This window comes from Strix aluco, chromosome 21 (genome assembly GCF_031877795.1).
Source record: "Strix aluco isolate bStrAlu1 chromosome 21, bStrAlu1.hap1, whole genome shotgun sequence".
Lineage (NCBI taxonomy): Eukaryota > Metazoa > Chordata > Aves > Strigiformes > Strigidae > Strix > Strix aluco.
This window is the reverse complement of record NC_133951.1, coordinates 14,323,797-14,345,498: the sequence shown is the minus strand read 5'-3', so window position 1 is coordinate 14,345,498 and position 21,702 is coordinate 14,323,797. Positions and strand designations below refer to the sequence as shown.

The 21,702-nt window shown below is 60.8% G+C and overlaps 1 protein-coding gene across 8 annotated transcripts in view; it reads right to left on the bottom strand.

Moving 5' to 3' along the window:
* The window catches only part of RBFOX3 (RNA binding fox-1 homolog 3), a 132,209-nt gene extending 122,945 nt beyond the window's left edge, over nt 1-9,264 (bottom strand). For 5 of the 8 annotated variants that reach the window (XM_074846856.1, XM_074846855.1, XM_074846865.1 and 2 more), the window contains exon 1: nt 7,170-7,371. The gene's annotated coding sequence lies outside the window, so the exon portion shown is untranslated. Of the gene's footprint in view, nt 1-7,169; nt 7,372-8,649; nt 8,767-9,247 lie in introns of those variants that run through there. The other 3 variants (XM_074846862.1, XM_074846861.1, XM_074846864.1) reach the window with 3 other exon arrangements.
* Between the last annotated feature and the right edge of the window lie 12,438 nt (nt 9,265-21,702).

The following is a 21,702-nucleotide window of genomic DNA, read 5'->3' as shown; positions in this document are numbered from 1 at the left end:
CACCAGCCAACATCAGGATCAAAGGAGACCCCCCCTCACCCCAGCAGCCCCCGTGCAGCTGCAGCCCCGCAGAGGCACCGCGGCAGGAGGGACCAGCTCCAGCGACGTGTCCTCTGTCCAGTGAAGGAAGCACGAGTGTCTCTTTCCCGCGCTGACAGGGACCCAAATCCACCCTCCAAATTCTTCCCGCTGGGTTGTTTGTTTAGCACGGGAAAGGCAGGGCTCTACTAAACCAAAACACAGGAGCTGCAAATGCTTTTTCCAGGGCCGGCAAGGGACGAGGCTCCTGAACCGCAGCCTCTCCTGCCGCGAGAGCCCAGCCAGGATTACAGCGGGGGGAGGCCGGGGCTGCTCCAAATGTAGATGTTTTAATTCTCAACGCTAGCAGCTGCACTTAAGGCAAGAGAGGCAGGGAAGCCATGCACAGGAGTAACCATGGCAACTTCACGGAAGTTAAATAAAAACTTCTTTAAAAAAAGATAACGAGGTCCCTGAATCATGCTTTATCAGCTATGTTGCTATAAAGATCGAGATACAGCCAGCTCAGGATTCCTAATTACTTCTGCAATATACTGTAGATAGCTTTATTTAAAAAAATCTGGCTATGCGTATAATTATTTAGGCCCCTCTCCACGCCAGGATCTGCATATTCTGTGAAGCACCTTCCCAGGCGGATCTGCCGGCCAGAGCCCTCCCGTGCAACCCCGACCTGCTCGCGGCTCTGGGGGCTCCCGCGGCTGCACCCCGAGCCCCGCTCTCGCTCAGGGGACACGGGGAGAGCCCACGGGTGCTGCCGGTACGTCCCCTCGCCGCAGCGATGCGGGGCCGGGCAGGTTACCCAGAGCCCCTCAGCGCGGGGTAACGGCCTCCAGCAGCACCCCCCATTCGTAGGTGCTGAGCACCCGCAGCGGCACAGGGACCCCGCAGAGGCAGCGCCGCGGCTCCAGCCCCGGGGCTGGGACACCCCGGGCTCGGGGGGCACCTTGCCCCGAAAGCAGCCAGAGCCGTGTTCACCCCCAGTTCACCCAGCTCGCACCAGCTCGATGCCCGCTACAGCGCGACGGCAGAAATTCCTTCACGGCCCTGAAACCAAAACCACAAGTTGTGAGGGGTCTCTAATCCCTTTTTTCCTACAAAACAGACTCTTGGACAACCCCAGGAACTCCTGGAGAGCGACCAGACCTTCCCAGCCTGCAAACGGACAATGCTCAACCGCATCCACCGCCCGACAGCGCTGTGCCCATCGGGCACTACGGGCCCGGGTGCTCTTTGGGGAAGTTTCACTAAAAACCCCACGGTTTCCACCAGCCGCAGCAGCAGCAACGGCGGCTGATGGAGGATCTGCCAGAGCCCCAAGGTCTGTCTGTGACCTGGGGCCTCCCAGACCCATAGACACGGGACACCAGTGCCATCATCACCCGCCTCCCCCTGCCACTGCCCAGTCTGAGCCCCAAAGAAAACGGCACCGAAAGCTCCCTGAGCCCAGCCGGGCACACGAACACAAACCCCCCCAAAATTTTTCTTTCTTACTGGCCAATTCGCAAAGATGTCACATGGAACAAAAGGACGCCGGGTCTTCTGCTAACCAGGAGGATGCACCACGAGAAGGTTTAAATAGTTACTTGGATTCTTTATTTTCACAGCTCACGTTAAGGCTAAGTGAATTATACATATTATTTACTATGTTTTTAAACTCATCTAAGCTGATTCTGAATGGAAATTAGAATTCAATTAAAATGTGGGGGGAAAGTCAGCATTTTGAAACAGATTATTAAGTAAAGCTACATTAAACACATTGGAAGCACAAATATCTAAGAACAAGTTCTATATTTAAAAGTGGATTTATTCAGCAAAGGAAGTATCATCTGCGGTCCAGGAACTGAGGAACCAGTTACCAAGGTCAAGATTTTATCAGTAGGTCTCAGATTCTCACATCTATGTTTTACCCAGAGCTTGATTAAGAGTTTAGAAATCTGGAAAACTCTCCCTTTTTCTCCGGCTCCCTGCTTTAGAATTAATTGTTTATCGATCCAACAAGAGGAAAATATTCTCTCCCAGCTGCGGAGGAGGCGAGCTTGTTGTCAAAAGTTGTTTTATCACTTCCATAAATTCCAGTTGCAATGACTTCCCCTGGTTCAATAATCCCATTTTCTCTAAGCACCGGCCGTGCACACGCCCTGCTCACCGATTCCTTCAGATGATTTTAGCAGATTACAGAACTCCAGCCGCTGCCCGGATTCCCCGTTTCAGGAAATCCTGAATCCATCAGATCGCCCAAAGGGATCAAAATCTCAATCCCATTTTCACCCACCTCCTGCCTGGGCACGCAGGGCACCGCGGCACAGCCCGAGGGGAGGGAACCGGCTGGGGCTCGGCAGCTGCCATCCCTGCCTGGGCCCTGGGGGGCTGCAGGCAGCATCTCATCTCCCCCACAGCAGCACCAGCCGAGATCACAGAAGAGCCTTTTTTTATTTTTTTCTTTTATTTCCCCGGGGAGAAAAGCATCCCCGCAGCGAGGGCGCAGGCAGCCTGGCAGGGCCCACACGAGCACATGGTTCCTTCGATGCTGGCAAGAAACCACTTTCCCCAGCAACGAAACCCTCCGGACCTGCCCTCCCTGCCGCCGCAGGATCCGTCCTCGCAGCCCCCTGCCTCCCCCAACGGCGACAAGGGACCAAGCACCGGAGCCACTCGCTGCCCGGGAAGCTCACGGGAGCAGAAACAGCTTCAGCTTCTGAGCAGTAGAGCCAAAAAATAAATGAGAGGAAAAAAAACCCAACAGCATCCCACAGCGTGGGGCCGCAGAGCCGGTTCCCCCGCGTCGCAGCGATCGCGCCGCACAGCAGCCGGGCTGCGTCCCGCGGCCATCACGGACAGAGCAGCTCTCCTGCCGCGGGGGCCCGAGGAACGCGGCGAGAGCCAGGGGGGAAAACACGGCCCGAAAGGGAGCTCGTGGTACCAGGATGCGGGAGGGCTTGGGGACACGGCGGGTGACACGCGGAGGAGCTGAAAATGGCACAGATCCCGCCGTGCTGCCAAGGGCTGGCCGCGGTCTGGGGCCAAGGTCAGGAGGTGCCAACGAGGGGACGGGATCAAGGCCGCCCAGCAAAGCCTGGGACATGCATGAGCTGCTGGCAGGACGACCCGCGCCAGGCGGCGAGGGGCAGCGAGGGCGGGGGGACGCGCACACGCTGGATAATGAAACATGAAAAGGGATCCCGCACTCGTGTGCTCATTTCTACCCATTAGAAATTCAATCTTGTCTAGTCTGGAAGACACAATGATGCCTGGAGCATCCGAGTGCGAGCTGAGCAAAGGAGAAAGCTAGCTTTAGATTGGTTTATTAAAAATAAAGTTTAAAAAAAAAATTTAATCTCAATAACTAATGAAATAACAGAGAAGGAATTTTTGCTTCCTCATCTGGTATCTCAGCCTGTCAATTAATTTGCAGGAACACACATCCCAAAATACCTCAAACGATTCCAGCAGAAAGCCCTGGAACAGCACCGACAACAGCCCCTGCCTGTGCTGCCAAAGGTTCGAGAGGAAAAAAGCAGCTGCTGGCGGCGGCCCCGAGCACCCCGGTGGGAGAAGGTGCCGGAGCTCTCAGCTCAGGCTGCTGCCCCGCTCGCTGCCGGGGCGCGGGCGCTCCCCGAGGGTCCCCGGGCAGAGAATCCCCCGCCGGGCGGCCGGAGCCGAGTGCCAGCAGCGGGACAGGGGCTGGGGAGGGCAGAGGGGGGTCACGGCGGGCTCCGAGCCGATACGCAGGAGGCCTGTGAGCTCACACGCTTGAGAATACGTCTCCTTCCCACTTCACCGCATTCATCACCGACGAGCAAAAGGCTTTCAGACCCATTTGAAGCCGGCTGCTCCGCAGGTCGCCTTTCAAACCCCGCTGAGACCCTGGCTCCCTCCACAACCTCAGGAAAGGCACCTCAGCCTCCTGCACTGTTTTATTCCAGATGTGCCAAAAGGAGAGCTGTTGCCCCCCCTGGCAGCTCCGCAGGCTGCTCGGCAGCGATGCCCGGGGGGCTCCCGGCTCCCAGCACCGCAGGCCACAGCTGCCCCACCGCCGGGCTCAGGCTCAAACCCCGCCACCAGCTCCCCTTCCTCTTCCACGGTTGTTTGAAAAGAGCAAATCAGTCATAAGAACTAATTATCCCGTGTACTCTCACCCCACAAGACTGTAAATTAAAAGAGAACTCCAATAAATTAAGGAACTTCCCCCATGTCTTTTGTTATCTCAATAACCTTCAGAGGCATTTATCTACCGTCAGCTGATCCATTCGAAAAATTGTGACGACAAACTAATTTAGTAAATGCACACACTTAAAAACCTTTATTCACACTGAATGAGCAAACAGCCCGTGCTGGACGAGCTGCTGGAGACGTGGGTCTGACAGGGACACCTGCACCCCTCCGGGCGCCCGAGCCCAGCCCCGCTCCTGCGCTCCCCCCAGCCGGGGAGACCCGCGGATCCCTCTCAGGCGCGGTGGCAAACGAGCTGACCCAGCCACCCCGTCCCACGCGGGCTGGGGAGGAAGCGACAGGAGCAAAAAAGCGTCCGCAGCAGCGGCAGCACCGCGAGAGGCTCTGCCAGCGGTGACCGCGGTGGCCCGGCCAGCCCCCGGCCCGGGCTGTGACTGCAGGAATTAAGGACGACGTGATGGGAGATGGAGCGGTAAGTGCAGCTGGGAGAGAGACCCTTTGTTTTGAGAAGGAAGGGGGGAAAAAAATCGTTTGTCACGTACGTGAGGAACACATGGAGTACGCACGACTGGCCAGGTTTGGGAGGGGAAAGCTGGCAGAGCCGGTTTTCCACCCCACAGAGCAAGGATCAGCACCCTCAAACATCCTGACACCTCCCAGCCTGCCCAGGCCCCTCGTCCAGGGAAGGGTCGGTCGCCGCAGCAGCCCCACGATGCCCAGGAGAGACGCTGGCCTCGCGCTCCCGACCGCGCTGCCTCACACCGAGCGGGCTCCTGGGGGAGGCGTCCGAGCACGACGGGTCCCTCAGCACCCCCCGCGCTGCGGCGCCCGTCCCCAGGCGGTCCCAGAGATGGAGGAAGGAGCAAGAGGCGTGACCAGGGGGCTGGGGGGTTTCCCAGTCCCATCCCAGTCCCTTCTGTGCCCCTTTGGGTACCTGGAGTTGGGCTCCCGGCCACAGCGGTTCACCAGCCAGCTGGCCTGTGGGCTCCCAGCCTTGTACTGTTGGTGGTCCAAAGCCACCCCCCCAGCTCGCTCTGCGGAATTTACGTCCCTGCAAGAGGATCCCACAGCTGGGCCCCAAAAGCAACTGCCTTAACCCTGCCTGGCAAAGGTTTACCTAATGCTGCAGCAGAGCGTCTGTGTGCCCCGGTGCCAAGGCTTTCTGTGGTGCTGAACAATCCCACAGATCACTTCAAAGGAGAGGGGGGGGGGGGGAAGAAACAACCTCCTGCATTTTCTGTGAAATAACAAGCAGAGCCTCACCACGGCTCCGCAGAGCCAAGAACAAGTTCCCAACGACTGGCCAGATCTGAGCAGCCCTGCCAGCCCCAGCCCGCTGCAATCATCCCTCCACAAAAATTATCAACTCCAGGCTCTTTCTCCATCTATTATCCAGGAAAATAGCTCTTGCTTTGTGAGGCTTTATCACGCCTCAACCATTTTAGCCTGAAACCAGGAAGCTCTTTGGGGAACAGAGTGCTTCATCTATGTTTGCACAGCACCCGGCGCAGCCGGGCCCCCAGCCTGGCCGCAGCCTTTGGGCACCGCTGGAATGCAAATAACACCAGGGCAGCAGAATTCCCCCCCCCGGGGCGCTGCCAGACAGAGCAGGAGCCCCAGACACCCCCGAGAACGGCGGGTAGGATTAGCAGGAAAAAAAAAAAAAAAAAGAGAAAAGCGAAGTATTCCCCAACCTCTCAGCGCAGCGCGACCTGCGGCCAGCCCGGGCTGTGCCCCCCCCCAGGACCGAAACCTGGGCGAGCAGGAGCCACCCTGCCCGCGGCCGGGCTCCCGCGGAGGCAGCGAGTTCCTTCACGGAAGGCAACCGAAAATAGTCGCTGTTGTTAATGTCATGCTCACTGGAGTGAGAAGCCGAGAATCCCTGCTCGCCCCCCACCCCTCCGCCTGCGCACACACAGCTGCTCACGAAGCCTCCCCAGGCTGCTCCAGCTGGGGGGGACGGGTCTGTGCCCCCGGCTCCTGCCCGCACCCCGCTGCCCGCACCCCGCTGCCCGCAGGGGCCTGTCCAGCGCCCCGACAGCGCGGCCGCTGCCGGACCCCCCCACGCGTTTATTTACTTCAGGCCCCCGCGCTCGGGCACGACGCTGCGCGCGGGGCGGCCTCCGGGCACACGCGGTGCCGGGGACCCCCGGGGACCCCCGGCCGGACACCGGCGCTGCGCATTCACACGGGAACACAAATAGAGCGGGTGACCCCCGAAGGCCTCGTCCACCCGCCCCTCCCCACGCCACGAGCCCCGACCACGCCGGGGCAGCCCCAGCGCGTCGTGCGAGGAAATTCCAGGGGCCCGGCAGGAACCGAGGCGCGGCAGAGCCCAGGGAACCCGCTTCGCTCCGGGCTCTGCCCCCGCCGCTTCGCCCGCTGCCCCGGGGCGCCCAGCCCGAGCGGGGGCTCTCCCCCTCCTCCTCCTTCACCCCATTAATCCAGACTCCACCTCACCCAACTTTTTCTTACGGTTTACCTTCACCTGGGGGGTGTGATTTTAATTAGCATAATACTCCTGCTAACACCAGCACCTAATTAAGACATCCGTTCAGAACCTATAACGCAAACTTAATGAGAAGTTGGGCCGGAATCCTCTCGCAGCCAAATCAAACGCTGCCGGCTCCGGTTCCAGGGGACGCCGGTGACGGGCGGGCGCCGTTACCGGACCCGGGCTCCGGCTCCCAACCGGCACCGCCCGCCGCAGCCAAACTTCGCCCCGGGGCGGCGGCGGTTTTGGGGGCTGGAGTGGGGGGGACCCCGCTCCGCTCCCGGAGCCTCCAGCCTCCCCCCGGGATGCGCCACCCGGAGGCTCCCGATGCGCCCCCCCCCGTCCCCAGGCACGATCGGGGCGAGCTTCCCCCACCCGCCCGCAGCCTCCCCGCCCCCCCCCGGGGATGCCGCGGTGCCACACGCACCCCCCACCACCACCACCACCCCCCCTCCCGGTAACTCACGCGCTCAGAGGTCCCCGTCGCGGCGGCGGCGGCGCAGGGTGGGGGGGAGGCGCAGGGCAGCCGCGGGTCCCCGCCCGCCGAGCGGCATCTCCCGAGCAGCGGCGACCGGGGCGGCCCGGCGGCGGCGGGAGGAGGAGGAGGAGGAAGAGGAGGCGGCGCGGCACCGGGCTGGGCTCGCAGCACCGGGCAGCCTCGCACGCGGCTGCGCCACCGCCCCCGGAACCGCCGAACGAACGAACGAACGAGCGCGCCCGCCCCCGCCCCGCCCCGCGGCTGCCGCCCCCCGCCCGCCATCCCCTCCCCCTGCCCCCCCCCCGCGGGGCTGGCGGGGCGCGGAGGGGACACCCGACACCCGAGGAGAGCCCCCCCCCCCCGCGGCACCCGAGGTCCAGGCCCACCTCCCGCTCCCCCCCCCGAACCCTGCACCCCCCCGTGCCCGCCCCCGGCCCCGCCGCAGCGAGGGGCTCCCGGCCGGCAGCCTGGCACGCTCTCCCACCTCCCCCAACACAAGAACCATTTTTTTCTCGTTTCTCCCCCAAAAACGACGGTGTCACCACCGCGGGGGGGGGGGGGGGGGGGGTCACCCCCATAGCAAGGCCCTGCCTGTTGCTGCCCCACGGGCCTTCACCCCCTTTTTCTGTGGGTTCGGACCCGCAGGCGGGCGAGGCCCAGCCCCCCCCCCCCCCCCGGCATCGCTGCTCAGGGGCCCCCCAGGGCCGTGTGGGACGCCCGGGCCCCGGCGGGGCAGCAGCGGGGACGGGGGTTTCCATCCCTCATCACAAACGTCGGGAAAGCCAAGGCAGGGTGGGAAATTGGGGCTGCGGCGTACCCCGCGCGAGCCTCAGCCCTCTCCCCGTCCTCTTGAAATATGATTTAAGGACCCCCCCTCCCACGGCGGCTGGAAGCAGGAGTCCTTCCCCGGGCGTCACGCAGAGCAGGCGCGGGTGCTCCCGGCCATCCCCCCCGCCCTAGGCCGGCGGCCGAACGCGGCGCCCACCTGCGCCAGCCCCGTTTGCAAACCCCCGGCTGCCAGCGGCCCCGCTGCCCCCTCTCCCCGCGGCTCACCAGCCGTCTCCCCAAAACAGCCACGAGCAGTGGCTGCCCTGCAGCGCCAGGCCCTTGTACCACGTGTGGCTGGGCCGCTCGAGCCCCCCCGAGCCCCCCTGAACCCCCCCGAGCCCCCCGAGCCCAGCACAGCGGCAGCAAACTGCTCCCTGCAGACCTGCCGGATGGGGCTCGGCACCTTTTCTGCCTCAAATGATCTATTTGTGGTTCCCAATAGTTAAGACTGTGGTGAACCTCCTTCAGTTCTATTTCCTGAGAAATATCTGGAATACCTGCAGGCTGTTTAAGCCATCAGTTACTCCCTGTGAAGTAGCCCAGGGTCCATCTATGAGACATTATCAGCATCCTGCAGAGTCCACGCGCAGCCCCCCGAAAACAGGCACCACTCCCCCCTTCCCCCCCAGCACAGTTTTACCTCCCTCCCCAGGGCTTGTGAGGAACACTCCGGAGAAAACCATCAGGCTTCTACAGAGCCATAACGCAGATGAGGGCTATCAAATGCACCTCGTGCAGCTCAACATCCATTTTGTATGATACACGTGTGTATTTTTAGCCCTCCAGGATGCAGCGAGCGCCCCAGCCCGAGCCCCGCTGCCCTGCCAGGGCGGCCGCAGCCCTTGTGCTCACGATCTGCCAGACAAAGGCAGCGCTCAGCCAGGATGGCTCCTCGCTGTGCCCCGCTGTGCTGTTTTCTCACGGTTCATTGAGGCTGAAGATGCTTTAGGCAGCAGATTTGGAGAACGAGGAACCGGCAACACGGGAGAGCGCAGCTCGGCAAAATTTTCTCTGCATTTCGAGCCTCCGAGCCGGGTCCCTGTTGACATCTGTTCCTAGAAACGCAAACGGGTACCCGCTCCGGAGGGGCGGCCCTGCAAACCGGGAGCTGTGCGTGCGCCAAGGGAGCGGAGGAGCGCGGCGATGCTGGGGATTGCTAAGCAACCCCGTGCTGCCCAGCGGGAGAAGGCCCGAGCCCAGCAGCGCTCGCGTCCGCAAACACCCAGCGAGGAACCCACCGGGGGAACCTGCCCGTGGGTCTCCGGGAGGGCGAGCATCCGAACCCGGCCGCGGGAGAGGAGGAGGAGGAGGAGGAGGAGCAGACAGGGATAATGGCAGAGAATGCGCGAGAGCAAGAGGGGAGGGAAGAGAAGCAGTGAGAAAACGCACAAGTCAACAAACCCCTGCCTTTTGGCGAGGCTGGTACGTGAACCAGAGGGAAGAAGTATTAATACGGAAAAAATATTTGCTTTTCTTTTTTTCTTAGCTTATTTCACTGTCTATTTGCCATTGAGGGCCTTTGTTTGGAGGAAGTCATAGTTGTTAAATTACTGCTGCTTTTTTATTTTTATCCTTAACGATGACGAGGTTTTCCCTCTCCTAACTGTGGCCGGAGTAAGGAGATGACAAGACCTGTTGCGGCTCTGTCTTGGGTTTTTCCTGAGCGCAGCTGCTGTAAGCAGGAGGCACAGCAAAACCCCAGCACCTGGGGATCCTCTCAGTCCCCGGGGCTGAGCGTCTTGTGCCCGTTAGTCCCTCTGCGGAGCCCCAGCAAGGACAGTGCCAAGCAGGCAGGCCCAGACCTGCAGAAATTGCCTCTGCGAGGCTTCAGATGCCATTTGGTGTCGGGAAGAGACGTGAGACAAAAGACCCCTCCGAGCCCTCCACAACAGCTCGAGCTCTCAGGGACCCTCGACGTTGAGGTGCCCAAACAAGGTCCAGCCCCTCCTCATGACTCTGCCCGAAAAGGGGACATTTGCAGCATGTTCAGCTCCGACACAGCACCGGCAGCTCGAGCCTGGCGCTGCCGGGAAGTTCACCCGCCGGTGCTGGTGCTGGTGCCGGTGCCCATCCTACCTGCGCAGGTGGCCCGGAGCTGCCGGGGGGCCGGGGGGCACGGTGCCAGCTGGAGCCTTCCCCAGAGAGCTGCCAGAACACCGGGTACCGGCACCGTCCTTGGCTGCGGTGGAGAAGGTGGGATGATATGGCAGGACCCAGATTTTTTTTCTGGCAAGTGTCAGATGCCTTGACCCAAAAAACCCGAAGCGGAACGCGCGATACCCGGCGAGGAGCTGAACGCCTGCCTGGTCATGAACACACTCAGCCTGCAAAGCACTCTCCAGCGCTGGGGAGAGGAGAAGGGAGAGCCATGCTAATGTGCTCTGAAATAATGCTTTTTTAAATATAATTTATGATAGATTTCATAGCTAAGTTATGCAATATAATGAGCAAATCTAAAATGTAATTGTCACTGCACATTAACAGCAAAATCCTGAACCTCTATTACACTAACAAACTTATTAAATCAGTGAACATTGCATGGCATCAGTCAATTACTAAAACAATGCCAAAATCAGTAGAACAATCTGATATCCATTACGGGGGGAGAAGGAGCGAGGGCGTGCAACCAGGGCTGCCCGCAGCGCGGCGTCTTTGAAAACACTAAATGTCTTTACACCTTTGCTCTGCCGCTTCACCTCTGGGGTGTTTTGCAGCCGCTTCCCCTGTTGCAGGAGAGGGAGAGGAAAGAGCCCGAAGCCATCGCTGTGCTCGGACCCAAGTCCCTGCCCGGCAGCCGCAGCCCAGGGAGGGAAGCGCCACCGGCCTCGCTGCTGGGATTTCCCCAGCGCCAAGCGATTGACTCTGCAGCATCGGCAGTGCTCGGTGTCAGAAAACACCGTGGAAAAAGGCAAATCTTGTACAAAGCGAGGGACACACCGCAGCGGGCACTGCTGAGCTGCTCGGGTGCCCAGATCCCCGTCCCAGGCACGGCGGGCCAGGCCCCACCGCGGCCTCCGCCCCAGCTCCTGCCCCAAGCGCCTCCCCAAAGCGTCCCTGGAGCAGAGCCCCGGGGTGGATTCGAATCGGCCGCGATTCAGCCGTCACGTTGCTGCCGCTGCCCGAGGAGCCGGCGTTGGCCAGAGCCCGCAGGTCGGTGCCCGCGGGCAGAGCCGGGTCTGAGCTCATCCCTGGCGCCCGGAGCACGGCCACCCGCGGCCGCACAGATTTTCCGCGAAGGGCATTTGCTCCAACAGCAGGACAGGGCAGCAAAGGCTGGCAGGGCTTTCACCCCGCAGCCCCGGGCCCTCGCCTCCCCTTTTGACTCCGTGAAATCCTGCCAACAGCGATGCCACGTCCTTACGAGACTGTTAAACGTGAAATAAGGTGAGCTGGAGTAACCCTGGGAAGATGTCCATGCATACATCTACAGCAAAGTGTGCCTTGCACCTCGGTGAAGTGATTTGACACAGCACTAATTATGCAAATTAATCATCGGTAAATCAGGTACTTGTTTATTTATTTATTTTGCATTTTGCACAGCAACCAGGCAGGAGGAGCACCGGGAGAGAAGAGCTGCTCGATTTCAGCTGAGAAGAAATGTTTGGTAACGTGTTGCATGATCCAACCTCCCCACGTTCTTTTTCAGATTAAATTCTGAATTGATTTGCTGGTATCACACCGCTCATAGCTCTCAATATGTCATGGCAGCTAATGAACCATGCCAGGGACACATTTATAACCTGCTATTAGCCACTTCCATCAGGAAAGGATTTTTTTTTTTTTTGTCCTCTTTGCTCTGAGGTTCTAAAAGTCAAAAAAACAACCCAACCACCAAAAACAAAAAAACAAATGCCAAAATCATCATCAGAGAACATTTCTACTGAAAGTCAAGCAGTTGTGCGATTTCCATCCCTCCCTGCCGGGACCCACCTCGCAAGTGGCCACAGAAGCGGCCCTGGACAAGTCACCCAAACCCCACTGATCCTCCCCAGCCCTGGCTGGCCCCGAGCAGGTTCCTCCCCTTGCCCAGACCTTCACCCTCCGGGCACAGAGGCTCACGCCATCTTCTCAGCGAAGCTGCACCGACACCATCTACAAAACCCACCTCAAAGGGCAGCCCAGAGCCGAGCCAGCAGGAGCTGGACTTCCACGCCCCGACCCCCCGCTCCCCACCGCCGCAGAGCCGGGCTGGGAGCCGCGGCACGGGCTGGGGAGGGGGCGGTGGGGGCAGGAAGGCGGTGGGGCCGCGGGGTGCTCGCTGCGGGGAGGCAGCGCTGCGGCCAGGAGCCCAGCTCCCCTCCGCTCCGAACACAGCGCTTCGGCGTCGCGGGGACAACTCTATCGGGGGAGCAAGAGCTAATTAAATTTACTGGGATCACTGAAGAGGAAATTATTGAATATTCTGCATGGAATTTAATATCTGAAAGCATGAATGGCCTTGTTTCTTCAGAGATCCGTTCCCTCCCAACATTGGAGTTTACTTTTCGCAGCCAGCCCCACCGCCAAGGGACGGGCAGGGACGGGGGAGGACGCTGCCTGCGAGGAACCGCGCTGCCGGAGCCGGAGAGAAACAAACAGCGGGAGAGCAGAGCGTCGCCGGAGCCGCGGCCGCATCCTCGGGTGCTCCCGACGGAGCGGCAGCTCCACGAGCCAGAGGAGAGCAGCCTCCCGAGGGGCTCTGCCGGCTTTTCGGCAGGAGGATCCCCCGCTCCCTCCCACAGCCGCTTCCGTGTGGGGCTGCCGCTCCTCCGGCGAGCACCCGCCTCCACGTGGGGCCTTCAGCTTATCCCTGACACACCGTCACCTCGTCCCATTTAACTGCCCAAATGTTGGCACTTCTTAAATCTCCCCAGCCCACTCCTCCATCTGAAGAGGAGCCTGGGCTGGGCACACCAGGACCCAGGGACAGGAGGGAACCTTCGCCTTGGCTGCGCATCCCTCTGGTGCTGCTGACCCCGACCGGCCTCTCCGTATCCAGCACCTTCCGTGCCGCAGGAGGATCCCGACGCTTCATTTTCACATGCTCCACGCTGGCGGCTCTTCAGCTGCTCCTGGTTGCAAAGACCCTCCTGGTCCCACCGGCTGGCAGCCACCTCTGTGCCCTCTGCGGGCTGTGTCCCTGCAGCAGCGGAGTGTCCGCGGGAAGCGGGATGTGGAATGTCAGCAGGAAGCAGGATGCCACCAGGCCACCCTCCCGCCCATGCAGGGTGGTGGTGGCTGGGACGCCGCGGGAACGATGCCCTCGGCACAGCGCGTTTCCCTGCTGCAGCTCAGCCACGCCGCGCACAGCCGCTCATCTGGGACTGCTCCGTTCTTGTCCCTACAACCCGACTCCTTCCTTGGCTGGTTCATGATTTTCTAGAAGCAAAATGTCAGACTCCACTTGTGACTGTTAAGAAAAATCCAGTGGTTGCTTCCCGATGGCTCCTGGAACATTGGCTGCCTGTCCCCTCCGCCCGGCGGCCGGGGCTCTGCTGGGATGGGCACGGTCCATTTTGCGTCCCCCCGAGCCAGCAGCTGGGGGGACCCCTCCAGCCCCCCAAGCCTCAACTGCCCACAACCCACCTTCCCCCAGGTGCCACTCAGCAGCCCGGGTGCTGCGGGTCCCTCCCGCAGAGGTGGGCTCAGTCCCTCGGCAGAGCCGGCATCTCTGTTCGGTGGAGCAGGAGCCGCCGGGGCTGGCGCGGAGCGGCACCAGCCAAGCCCCCGGCCCCGCAGCCACAGGGTCTCTGGCCTCCGGAGCAGAGCCCAAGGATGTGCCAGCCTGGTACTGGAGACCCCAGAGCTCCTGCCCCTCTGGCTCTCCGTTTCCTTCTCTTTCTGCCCCGATAACGTCTCCTTCTCTCTCACACACATGAAAGTGATTATAAGGAGCAATAATTTTGCTTCTGTATTTATGTCACCAATACCTTCAGCTAATTCCTCTAACTGCCAGCATGGAAGCACTAATACCTCTGCAAAAGACAAAGCAATTATTTCTAAACATAGCTCCCTTCCCTTGCGTTGTCACCATCCAAATCACCAAAACCCTGGTTTGTTGTCAGCATCTTTCTCTAACTAGCAGGGCGAAAAAAAGAATTATTTTTTTTCTGAAAAAAACCATATCCAGTGGCATCAAGCAAGCAAGAAAAGAGCGTACCCAGACCCTCGCCCTCCCCAGCCCACCCTCGGGCAGAGCAAGTCAGCGTGGGGAGTGACCTGAGTCCTGGCGGGGGGGAGGCACAGGCACGGCCCGGGGACAGCCCAGGACAGGGACATCGCCCTGACGAGGGCTGAGACTCGCCAGTGCCTGGGTCAGGAGAGCTCCGGAGCTGCCCCTTGCCTCGCAGCACCCGTCTGCAGAAAACCATCTGGGTGACAGGGACCCAGCTGGGGACAGTGGCCTTGCCAGATGGGGGGACAAGCAAAGCACCAAGCACAGAAGCTGGGAGCTGGCTCTGCCTCAGGCCCCCGCGCATCAGCTCCTGTTCAGCCACCCAACTTCTTCTGCAGAGACACCCCTGGCTCTTCCCCAGGTGACAGGAACGTGTCACCACTTGCCCCAGACACAGGCACATTAGTGGAGCTCCCAGCGTCTCCGGCTGGATGGAGCCGCAGTGTCTGCCTCGGGACCCTCTGCAGCACCAGACCTTATTATCCTATGGGTCTGCTCTCAAGAAATTAAGTCGAGCCATAAAATGACAAATAAAGTGAAATAAGGAATGTAAAGAGCAGGGAGAATGTAAATGGTGTCATTAGCGCACGTACAGCGCTTGCACGGCGCCTGTTCCCCACCAGGTCCGTGCAGCCCCCCGAGGCGGGAGGACTCCTCTGCCTGGGGGTCCTGGGGGTCCCCTGCCCAGCCTGGGGGTGCTCCCCTGGCCCCCCCCTCCCAGGTGCCCACCCTATGGAGCCGTAAGGGGTTCAGGGCCCTTGGACAAGATGTGGTGCCCCCAGCCCTGCAGATCCCTCCAGGCTTGCACCAAGCCCCCAGACCCACGGGCCAGCCCCCGCACCCGCCGGGCACACCAGCCCCTGCTCCAGAAGGACACGGGGAGGGAGAAGCAGCCACAGAATTAATGAGCAGACACTGGCTCCCCACCAAGGGCTGAAATGAGCTGGTACCTGGAGGCAGCAGCACACCTGGGTGACCTACATACCCGTCGCTGATGGAATATTTAACCGGCTCTTGTCAAGGGATCGCGCAGGAAAAACCTCCGGGCGCTTGCACGCGGCGAAAGGTGTTTAACGAAGCCTCGGTCCCCGCCAGGCCCTGCCCAGCCTCCGCTCTCAGAGAGCTTTAAGGGAACAGACGGAGGCTGAGCAGGGGGATACAGGAACGGGAGCTACACCACCGACTTGGCCTTTGGCTGGATGCTCAGCAGCAGCCCAGACGCTCGTACGGCTCCCAGAGCTGCAGCCCAACACACCAGGGACTCGCAGCCCCGGGCAGGGCGCCGGCGTCTTGCTTGGAGTGCTGCTCCCCGTCCCCCCGGGAACCGGGGGGGGACATCCCCGTGTCACCCACTGCCCAGAGCTGGGAAAGCATCATGGATGCTCCTGAGGCCGCCGCACCTTGGGCCGGTCGCAGGGGCCAGGGGAGCGGGCAGCGGGCGCTGAGGGGCCCGGTGCTGCCACACGGATGCGGTCGCCCCCGTGGCCCCGTCCCAGCAGCTTCCCAGGGGAGGGGACCCCGGCCAAGGGACACACCAGGGACAAGAGAGCGAGGCCAGCTTCCCAAAAACTGCCCTTAAAAGTGTTTCCATAACATTTCATATCCAACCTACAGTAGCACCTCCAGTAATTAACAGCTAAGTTTTAATTAAACATTGATTAGCAACTAATTAGTCTAATGATTAGTCACCTGAAGGAGACAAAGCAAAATACTGGGGCTGCCAAGATAGGAGTGGGAGAAGGCAAATGATGAAAGATGAGAGGCAGCTTCCCTCTGGGCCAAACGTTTTCTCATCTTTTGGTCCTTTACAAATGAAGCCTTCGATGTGAATTTTCCTAATTGTGGCAAGTCTGATAGAGTCTCAGGTGAGTGATGTGGAGGAGACCGACTTTCTTCATCTTTCCCATCAGATCTCAGCCTGTTCATGCAGCTAAAGAGCCTTTCCCTGCTAAAGGGGACTCGGTTTCCGTCACCATAATGAAGTCGGGGGGGGATTTTCGTGCCTTCGCTCCTGCAGCATCCCAACGAGAACGCCACAGGGCGTGCGGGGAGCAGGGGGGCAGCTTCCCCCCGCCCGCGACAGCCTCGCCCCTCCCGGACACAGCTTCACTCTCGGTTTCTCCCAGACAGGGACCTGCCTGGTGGGGGGGTCTCCATCACTGCTCCCCACCCCCCGACACAGCTGAGCTCGGGGATGAGCCGGACTCAGTATCAGACTGAGCCTATGGGGGGCTGGGACGGACCCGGGGCTCTGGAATGGAGGAAGAAACCACCCCGGCAGGCAGAGCCCTGGGCTGGTTCCCAACCTCCTCTGAAGGGATCCGGGCTGGAGACCTGCTCCCCCCTGCCCGCACGTGTCCTGGTGCGAGCCCCTCGCCTGGCCGGGCACATGCTGCTTCGCCGCGCTCGGGGTGGGTTTGGGACCCCAGCTCCTTCCTCCCCAGTAGCCCCGGTGCCTCTTCACAGTCCTGAGCACCCCCAGCACCCATCAAGTTCATGTCACACCGAAAAATGGGCTCGTGATACTCAGCCCCACGCAGCCGCGGCTTTGCGCTTACGAGGAGCCGTAGAGTCAGGCCAGGTCCTGAGAAGCCGCTTCTCCGCGTGCCGGGGCCGCTCCCGGTGCTCACACCCACCGTCCGGTACAGGCTCTCAGGGTGATGACGCCCCAACACGCTCCTGCCCGGACGCGGCCCCGCTCCCAGTGCTGGCTGCGGGCAGGGCTGCCTTCCCCGGTCCGGGGCGGTGCTGTTATCAGGATGTTTATTATTTTGCCGTTTCCTTCTGTGAGATAATCCTATTTACCTACATTACTTACGCCTCAGAAAAATCGCTTCTGGCTGAGGGTTATGAAAGCACTTACAGCCGAGCGCTCCCTCCCCAGGGGCGAGAGCTCCCGGCTCCGCTGGCCGAGCATCCCCGGCGTGCCCGGCAGCTCTGCAGCCTCACAAGCTGCCCCTTTCCCTCCCTCCTCCTACCCCAAGTTTCTTCACCCTTCTGTGTTTGAGCCTTTTTGCGTCTTTTTTTTCCCCTTTCGTTTCCTTCCTCCCCCAGCTCTTCCCAAGCTCCTCTCAGGAGTTTTACAGGAAGGTGGAACAATAATGCTGCTGCGTGTAAGAAGGTTGCAAACAGCACGAGGGTCGGAGCAGAGCCGGCACTGAGCCAGACTCATCTTGGGAAAGGCTGGAGAGGGCTGGGGAGGCCATTTCACCGCGGTGCTGCGTGAGGAGCCCGATGGCATCGGTCCCTGAGCACAACAAAACCCCCAAGGGAGGGAACTCAGGGGCTGGGCAGGCTGGTGGGACACTCGGGTGGGGACACCCCGGGATGTGTGGGCAGAGGGACAGTGGTTCAAGAGCCACCCGTCTGTCCCCAGGCAGCGAGGGGACACACAGCCCAGCCTGGCCCGCGGGAAGCCCTCAGCCCCGGGGGGGTGGGACCCGCAGTGGGGGACAGGAAGGGTTAAACGCCGGACCCTCATCCCCTGCCTCCCTGCAGCCTTGCAGAGCTGCAGGTGTATTGATCGCTTCACACATCTCATCAGACTCGGATCGGTGCAAATCGATGGGGTTAGGTCAGGGAAGGAGGCAGCTGAGTGGATACCGATACCCTCCTCCTCCTCCTCCTCTCGCCAGGAATGGCACCTGCTGGGAAGCCCCCGCAGCTTCCCCGGCTCCTGCACAGGCACATCCTGAGCCTCCGTGGGTCTCTGCAAAGGGGCTTCTGGATCCCCCAGAAGAGGTAGAGAAGAGGCAGAGACCAGCAGCAGCGGGCAGGGGCCTGGCAGCTGCCTTCTCCCGGAGGGAGGGACACGGCTGGGCTGCCCGTGGGGGCGGCTGCTGGGCCAGGCTGTCCTGCAGAGCTGGGATCTCCAGCCGGAGCCGGGAGATGACTGGCCATCCTGGGAAGAGCCCCCGCTGCCTGCACCCCCCCGGGGCTCCTTGTCCTGCCCGCGCTCCATCCTAGATACGCCCCGATCACACCCGTGAGCTTCATCCAGCTGAACGCGTGAGATCTGTTGGCAGCAGGGAGACAGCAGCTCTGGCTGCGGCTGTTTCATGCTTCTCTCAAAGCAATCTGCTACTTGGGCTCCTCTGTTCTTCCCTCTTATGCAACTGCACAAAATGTAGAGGAAAAAAAAATCCCCTAGATGCTAATTTATCTGAGGAGCTCGAGCAGGTTTGCACAAGGCAGCAGTTTCAGCAGGAAAAAAAAAAAAGGGAACAGCCATGTCTGAAATGTTGCTTCAGAAACCTGCCCCCCCTCCCAGGGACTCCTGCCCTCCCCGGCTCCCTGCAGGGATCCCTGCCTGCATCCCTGCCTGCATCCCTGCCTGCATCCCACTCTGCCCGATGGGCTGCCTGCTGACCTCAGCACCTCTCCAGGCTGGGACCTGGCTGCCCAGCGAGCCCAGTGCCCGAGGGAGCTTGCCCACGAATTATCCCAGGCTCCGCTGCTGGGGCAGGGGCATTAGAGCTCAGAGCAGGCAGGCAGGCAGATGGTCCATCCCCCCCTGCCCCCTCCCGCTCGAGGGACACAGCCCGAGCCCACCGGCAACACCTCGCAGCCCGGCCGCTCTCCTTTGGTGGGGACCTTCGGCAATTGCAGGTTTAGTGGTGCAAAACCCAGTTTAATAGCAGCAGAGGCTGGTGGGATTGATTTCTTGTTTTGCTTTAAGTGCAGCTAATCTAATAGATAATTTATTTAAATTGATAGGGCAGAGAGAAATTACATTTCTATCTTCTCCGAATAGATTTTACTGTGTCTGGTGACCCAGGCGAGCTGAAGGGCCAGGCTGAGGGCCCTGACATGCCTTGGGATAGCTGCCTTGATCAGCTGGTAATATTTTTTAGTTCATTACTGCCATTTTAACAAACAACTAGTATAGATCTTTTTTGCTACCACAGCTCCTAACGTGTTAGTTGGGTGTGAGCTGGTACCTGCCTTAACCGGGTCCAGTAAAGCTTTTCCCTCCAGCAAACCGACCCACCGAGCCCAGCCCAGCAGGAAGGGGTTGGGGCTCCCCAGCTGCCTCCCCACGGACCCCAGACGGCCAGAAAAGGGGGCCCTGAGGTGTGGGCAGCCCAGCCCGGGGGCTCGTCCTGCTGCCAGAGCCCCTTCCCAGCCGGGGCCGCAGATAAAACCCGTCTGGGGATGTGCTCTGCGCCACAGAGCTGATGGCAGCTCCCGCCACAGCGGCGTTCTGCGGCTCAGCCGGGGGAGGAGGGAGCAGCCTGGGCTGCAGATTTTGCTCTTACGCCTTTGGGAATCGTCTTCAGGGCTCTGCAGGATCCCGGCCTGTGCCGGAGCACGCGGGCTGCCCCAGCGCTGCTCCTGCAGGAACCTCGGAGGGTTTTCCCAGTGCAGGGGAGAATCGCTCAGGACAAGCAGGGAAGGGAAAGGCTCATTTCCAGGCTGCAGCCCCCCCTCAGGAGGGGAATTTGGAGGTGTCGGGGTGCGGGTGGTGGCCGGTGTGGGCACAGGGGCACATGTCAGGGCTGGTCCCCGCTGGGGCATTTCTCTGCCGGTGCCACCGCGGGAATGCAGGTGGGCAGCAGGCGATGAGCAAGAGGGCAAACGGCCGACGGCTTCCGTGGCTCGCCGGAGCACTTCGTGGTCTGCGCAGGCGATTAAAAAGGCACCGTCTGAGCCCAGAGTGCAGGGGGGGAACCAGCAAGGGCAAAGCCGGGGGGGGGGGAAGGCATCACGCTGGGCGTGGGGACACAGCCCTTGCTTCTCTGTGTGCTAACACCCACTCCTCTGGCAGAAGGGCAATGCCTGAGCTGCCCACCCCTCCGCATCGTGCCCCCCCGGCCCCCCAGGCAGAGCAGAGACCCCCGGGCTGCCCGGCCGGCACCCACGGGACCAGCACCGCAGGGCCAGCACCCCACTCCCACCCCCGCCGCGCTCCCGCAGCGCTGCCGCAGCCGCTGCCGTAGCCTCTGCCTCTCACGTCCCAGCTCTCCCTCCCCGCAATAACTCCAATAAAGAGTAAATCGCTATTATTCTGTCCCCAGCTCCTCCGATCCATCCTGATGAGCACCTTCCCCTCGCCTCCTCAAAGTCACCAGGCGGAGGGACACATCCTACAGGCGCAGAGCCCCGGGGGAAGGGGCCAGGCTCTGGATCCCCCTGAAGCCCTGCAAAGCCGTATCTACCACCCCAGCAAGAGGTAATAAATAAAAGGGAGGCTGGTGGCAGGCGCCAGAGGGAGAGCGGGGCTGAGGAGGGTGGTTAAGCCCTTGGTGGAGGCCCCTCGGTGGGAAGAGCGGAGGCCGCCCGGGCTGCTGCACCGCCAACGCTCCTGCAGAGACTCCCCGGGCTCGCTCGGCCATCGGCTTCCTGTAAGAGTCAGCACCGTGCCAGATTTATAGCGGCTGCTGCTCAGTATTTCATGCCTGCTGCAGGCAATCCCACTGCTGCCACTGCGGCTGCACGGAAAGCACTTTGTAGATTTGATTATGCGATAAGGGGCATCAGAAATGCAACTTGTTGCCTATTTCCCAGAGTAATTAATTTCATCTGTATTGAACAAATGACATAATTTGAGGATTTCTGGGCTATGGATTAAGTAAAGACCAGATGAGAGCATCCTCATTGGCTTGGAGATTAATTAACAGCACGGGGTGAAGCGAGCTCTCTCCTCTGCAGGGTTGCTTTGCTGGTGCATTTGGAATCCACCTGCTCTGTCCCCATGGCCGGTGGCGCCCGCGCTGCCGGGGAAAGTATCAGCACTAGCGTGGCCAGCAGGGACAGCAGAGGGATCTCACCCCTGGGCTCAGCACTGGTGAGGCCACCCCTCCATGAGTGGGTTCAGTTTTGGGCCCCTCACTCCAAAAAGGCCATTGAATGACTCGAGCGTGTCCAGAGAAGGGCAACGGAGCTGGTGCAGGGTCTGGAGCACAGGTCTGATGGGGAGCGGCTGAGGGAACTGGGGGGGTTTAGTCTGGAGAAGAGGAGGCTGAGGGGAGACCTCATGGCCCTCTGCAACTCCCTGAAAGGAGGGTGCAGAGAGGGGGGATGAGTCTCTTGAGCCAAGGAACCAGCGCCAGGACAAGAGGGAATGGCCTCAAGCTGCGCCAGGGCAGGGTCAGACTGGCTCTTAGGAAGGATTTCTTTGCAGAAGGGGTTGTTGGGCGTTGGAATGGGCTGCCCAGGGCAGGGGGGGAGTCCCCATCCCTGGAGGGGTTGAAGAGTCGGGTTGACCCAGCGCTGAGGGATCTGGTGGAGTTGGGAACGGTCAGTGTGAGGTTCATGGTTGGACTGGAGGAGCTTCAGGGGCTTTTCCAACCTGGATGATTCTGCGAAGCGCAGGGAGCACCCGCATGGGCTCAGTCATGACTCAGCCAAGGGCTCTGAGCGCAGCCCCCACCCCAGGACCCCTTGGCCCAGTGCACCCCAAGCCCACTCGTCCACCTTGATCCTTCCCCTCACAAATCGCAGTACTCAGAAAATACAAACCCCACCTGAGCTCCAGATTACAAACACTGAGAGACGGGCTGAAGCTGGGTACAGAGGGTGGACTTAAATGTGAGGGAC